This window comes from Callorhinus ursinus, unplaced genomic scaffold (assembly GCF_003265705.2).
Source record: "Callorhinus ursinus isolate GAN/ISIS: 27379988/994484 unplaced genomic scaffold, GSC_fseal_2.0 scaffold27, whole genome shotgun sequence".
NCBI classification, from domain to species: Eukaryota; Metazoa; Chordata; class Mammalia; order Carnivora; family Otariidae; genus Callorhinus; species Callorhinus ursinus.
The window spans coordinates 7,706,595-7,711,958 of NW_027397089.1; the positions used below are offsets into that span (position 1 = coordinate 7,706,595).

At 41.2% G+C, this 5,364-nt stretch overlaps 1 pseudogene; it reads left to right on the forward strand.

Moving 5' to 3' along the window:
* The first annotated feature begins 4,462 nt into the window (after positions 1-4,462).
* LOC112830168 (large ribosomal subunit protein uL24 pseudogene) lies at positions 4,463-4,924 on the forward strand (annotated as a pseudogene).
* The last annotated feature ends 440 nt before the right edge of the window (positions 4,925-5,364 follow it).

Below are 5,364 nucleotides of genomic sequence, written 5' to 3' on the forward strand. Positions count from 1 at the left end.
CTTCTCTAATTGGATATTATCAGTAATATTTTACAGCTTTACATAAAGAGTTGGATGGGATAAAATCTTTGGTGCAGAGCAGAATTCATAACTATTCTTTTTGTTTTAATTGAAGTATAATTTTCATACAATAAAATGAACAAATCTTAAGTATTCAATTCAATGAGTTTGGCAATTCTATACACCCATTCACCTACCACCCAAGACAAGAATTTAACATTTTCATCACCCCCCAAAATCACCTTCATCCTCTTTCTAGTCAATCCCCAATATGGCATAATTGTTTTATTGTAAGATCTCCCAAATGTTCTTAGGGATGTCTTCTACTTTACTTACCATTTGAACTCTCACAACTTTCTTCTGTTGGAAGTAAACCAATGAGAGGTTTGCATGCATCATCTCAATATTCATAACTATTCTAGGAGGTAGGAACTATCACTTCTTCCATTTTATAGATGAGAAAATTGAAGCTTAATGAGGTAAGTTGCCCAAAGGTCAAACAGCTCTTAAGCTCTTAAGGTCTCAACAGCTCTTAATCCCAGAGCTGGGATTTGAACTCAGATTGGTCTGATTCTAGAATCTGACTTTTAAATCACTATTCTAAGGAGCAGATACATCAGGAGGTTTAGCTAACAAGTGCAATTTTCCTGGGTCTGGATTTTGTGCATCTGTTATTGTGACAAAAGGAGAAAAAGTAAACTGGTTGATTTAATACCATCTTACAGTATAATTTCCATTTCTTTTATGATACCTTATAAGCTCGGTTACTCTTTCATGAACTTGTGCCTGCAAGATTTTTACCAGTTGTCCGTTAAGAACCATGATGGGGATCACCCAGACGATGACAGTTAGAAGGGCCAACATTTTTGAGCACTGAATATGTGTCAGGTGCTATGTAAAACACTGCATCGAGATTTCCTGATTTAGTTCTCCTAACGACTTTCAGGGTAGGATCTGTTACTAACAGTTTTACAGACTAAAAATTTGCAGCTTAGCGAGCCTGAGTGACTTTGCCCAGTGCTGTACAATTAGAACGTGGCAGAGCTCATTTTGAATCTTGTCAGGCTGTCCTGAATGCCTGTATGTCATCCCCTGCTGTAAACAGCTTCTTAATCCTCTAGCTAGTTCTGTTAATAAAGAATGGTCTCAGTTCCTGCCTGAACTAGATTTCACTGGTATAAATATGAGCACGAACTCTGCCAGCTGGCAGGCTTTTAGATAAGATCCTGTTAGTCCCAAACACTTAACTCCACCTGGTCTTCAGAAACTTGGAAAACAGTTGGCCCTTGGCCAAATTGTGCAGTACATGAAGTTTGTCTTAGACATCTGATTCTCCTCCGTTCTCTGCCCCCCTACCCTCGAAGTATCCTCTCAAACAAAGACTCTTCTTTCAATTGCTGGAGCCCAGGTCTTGCCAGAATTACTGAATTTACGTGTTCAAACCCTCTGATGCTCCTCGGGCTCCTCCCCTGCCCCTGCCTGTTGATTTTCCCATCTGTACCTGAGCGAGTTTCGTTCTAGCTTTCTCACCCAAGCCCTGCTAATGTCCTCTTGGAGGGAAGTTGGTGAAGGACTCCAGATGCCTGAGGCTTTCTAGAGCAAGGACTCCCACCTGTTTTGGCAACCTGAGTGATGTGTCTCCCAGGACTGACAAGAAAGGAAGACAAGGTGGCCTTAGTGGTAACAACAACTGATATATAGCCTTGAATCTGCTCCCTGTGCTGTTCTAAGTCCTTTATATGTAGTAATTTATTTAATCCTTAGAACAGTCCTATAAGCTGTGTTAGTCAAGGCTCCAGCAAGAAAGAGGAGGCACTCACAGATGGAATTCTGAAGAGAAGTTAAAGAAGAAACTATTTGCAGATGTGTAGGCAGATTTAAGGGAATCAGTCAGGGATATTGAGGCACCCAGCAAACTAGCTGCAGTTGGAAGCTGTTCCCACTCACAGGCTGAAAGGGCAAGCAAGGAAATGGTGTAACCAGAGCCTGAAGAGCTATTCTAGGAAAAGCTGCTCAAGAAACCATCTGCAGTCATGGAGGGATGTGGCCAGAGCCCCAGGGTGTGGAGGTGGGGGTGGCAGGTGAAGAGAACAGCTCGGGGGTTGGTGAGGTATTGGAGGAACAAATACTCTAATACCCCCTCCCACCTTCCAATTTCCCTTTGACTTGAAACAACTAGAAGCCTGACATCAAGGGAGTCTCAGTGATATAGACTTGAAGTGTCAGTCGTCATGGGGCTCAGTATGGGGCAAAAGGGCAGTGAATAACTAGTCCATGAAGAAACTGAGGCACAGAGAGTTTAAGTAACGTGTCCAAAGTCACACAGTTATAAGTGGCAGAACCAGGATCCGAACTGAGGTTGTCACGTCCGGTCTAGGGTTAAGGAGTTCTCCCACACTAGTGTCTTACAATTTCTCCAAATGCCTTCTCCAGAGATTTTGGAAGGTTCCTGCAGGAGGTATTTTGGAGGAGGCACCCTAATCATATTATTCCCACTGAATTGGGAAAGATTCTAGGATCAGGCATTTGGGGCTCACCAATGGATGACACTGTTGGGATGAATCTGGGCCAAGCATGGAAACTCATATGGGTCTTAAAACTGTTTCCACTAGTGACAGAGAGGAGCACCTGTTACAAATAAAAGGTTCCATTCATCTGTTCAAGATATCCCTGAACACAGTAGCCTCTTGGCAGAAATTACTTCGTGACAGATACAGGTAATACCGGTAGGCTTTGGCCAATTCAGTGGGTTCATGATAACTAGCGTAGTCAAGTTTATGAAACAGAAAGATCATGAAATACTAAGTTTGTCAGAAAAACACTGATAAGATGGGGAGAGTCATTTTGCTTCAACTTAGGAGAAACTGAGACTTGTGGTTTCTGTGCGAGAGAAGCCAGTACTCAATTTGAACTTCTGCAAAAAAAAAGAAAAAGAAAAAGCCACCCACCTGGGTTGAACCTAATCAAGGCAAACCAACTGATAGAAAATATAATCTTTGTGTGGAGACATTTCCTGTGAAATGAGAAGAGGAGGTACAGAAAAACACTCTTTTGTGAAAAAGAAAATTCAAGAGAAATGAAGCGATTAGCCTACGTCTTTTTATATTAAAGAAGGAAAGCTCTAATGAGAGCCTTTTAGAGTTTGTTATTTTATTTCTAATTAAGTTTTTTGTTTTCTCCTTTGTAAAATTAGGCAGGGAGCTGGCAGTTTTTATATAAACCAGGACTTCTATCAAGAAAAGGCGTGAGGCTGGGAAAGAGAGAAGAGGCCCAAGATGATGCACAGGAGAGTAAGAAAAATATCAACATTTCTTACGTAATTTAGTAACAAAAAATGTATAGCATGTACTAGGACTCTAAGGCTTGGCATTATTGCTGTAATTTGAGAAAGGAAAGCAGTCTTACTGACCTAGCAATCCTATGAAAGAACCCTGTGAAAGTAAATGAAATGTATTCAGCTTATGATCAACTGAATGTTATACCCCTAGAGAATGCTCTTTTCTACTAGACATTTTTTCTCTCCCATTATTTGTTCAAAAAGTGTTCTTTTAAAACTCTATCCTATTAAACTACTTGAAATGTGGATGTTTTCTTTAGGGAAGCAATCTTTATTATTTGTCGTGAAGGTGGTATTTAATCAGCTTAACTGTTCTTCTTTCCACAAGTTAGTCATTTCTAGGAGTTGGTTATTAACAGTGTTTATTATACAGAAGGATTTCACATTGCAACTGGTTTCTTTCAAACCATAAATAATGGAGGCGTACTCTATATAAATAGTCATGCATACCTGAGAAATGCACTCCCCGTCTTCCTTTCCTCTGGACTCTGGATTTGTTAGGATGCTATGGGATTGACCCTGTGGGGGTAGGGACGGTAAAAGGTTGTCAGAGGGGGCTCCATTTGAGCAATGATCTCAGGAAAGGAGAGTCAAAAAGGTAAAGAGCCTAATCTACATGCATCCAATCCTCCCAAGGGCTGGGAGCTTATATACTTGCATTCAAAAGTAAAAATTAAAGGGGGGCCTGGGTGGCTCAATTGGTTGAGCATCCAACTCTTGATTTTGGCTCAGGTCATGGGCTTAGGGTCATGGTCTCGGGGTTGTGAGATCCTGGCCCGCATAGAGCTCTGCACTCTGCAGGGAGTCTGCTTGAGATTCTTTGCCTCTTCCTGTCCCTCTGCCCCTCCTCCTGCTCATGCACATTTGCACTCTCTTTCTGTCTCTAAAATAAAAATAAATCTTAGGAAAAAAGTAAAAATTGGGGCACCTGGGTGGCTCAGTCGTTAAGCGTCTGTCTTCGGCTCAGGTCATGATCCCAGGGTCCTGGGATCGAGCCCCGCATCAGGCTCCCTGCTAGGCGGGCAGCCTGCTTCTCCCTCTCCCGCTCCCCCTGCTTGTGTTCCCTCTCTCGCTGTGTCTCTCTCTGTCAAATAAATAAATTAAAAAAAAGAAATAAAGTAAAAATTAAGGAAGTGCTAGCAGCCAAAATGAAGTTTAATCCCTTTGTGATTTCTGGCCATAGCAAGAACTGTAAAAGGCATTTCAATGCACTTTCCCACATTTGCAGGAAGACTATGTCTTCCCCTCTTTCCAGAGAACTGAGACAGAACTAGAACATTTGATCCATGCCCATCCGAAAGGATGATGAACTACAGGTTGTGCAAGGGCACCACGAAGGTCAGCAAATCGGCAAAGTCGTCCAGGTTTACAGGAAGAAATACGTCATCTACATCGAACAAGTACAGCGAGAAAAGGCAAGTAGCACAGCTGTCCATGTGGGCATTCATCCTAGCAAGGTGATTAGCACTAGACTGTACCTGGACAAAGACTGCAAAAGGTCCTGAACATAAAGCTAAATCTCACCAAGTATTAGGAAAGGAAAAGGGCAAATTAAAGGAAGAAACAATTGAGAAAATGCAGGAATAAAGTAATCTTATATGTGACTTTAAATAAAAACTGTTAAAATGAAAAAAAAGTAAAAAGTAAGAATGAAATAGGAATGCCATCATCTAACTTTTAAAATAAAAGATAAATTGAGTAATGTCCTTAAGAATCCTAGAAATGGTTTACCTTTAAAATACTATTTAAACCAAGGACACTGTTTGTAATTAATACATACCAGAGGGGGGCCTGGGTGGCTCAGTCAATTAGGTGTCCGGCTCTTGATCTCAGCTCCGGTCTTGATCTCAGGGTCATGAATTCAAGCCCTGTGTTGGGCTCTACCCTGGGTGTGGAGCCTCCTTAAAAAAAAAATAGGAAGTGGCTGTGTTATGGTCTGTAGCCAATTAGAAATAAAGTATGATCAACGTTGTTTTTCAATCAGATTTATAGATGTAGTGATTTATTAATGGGATAGAGAAGAAAGA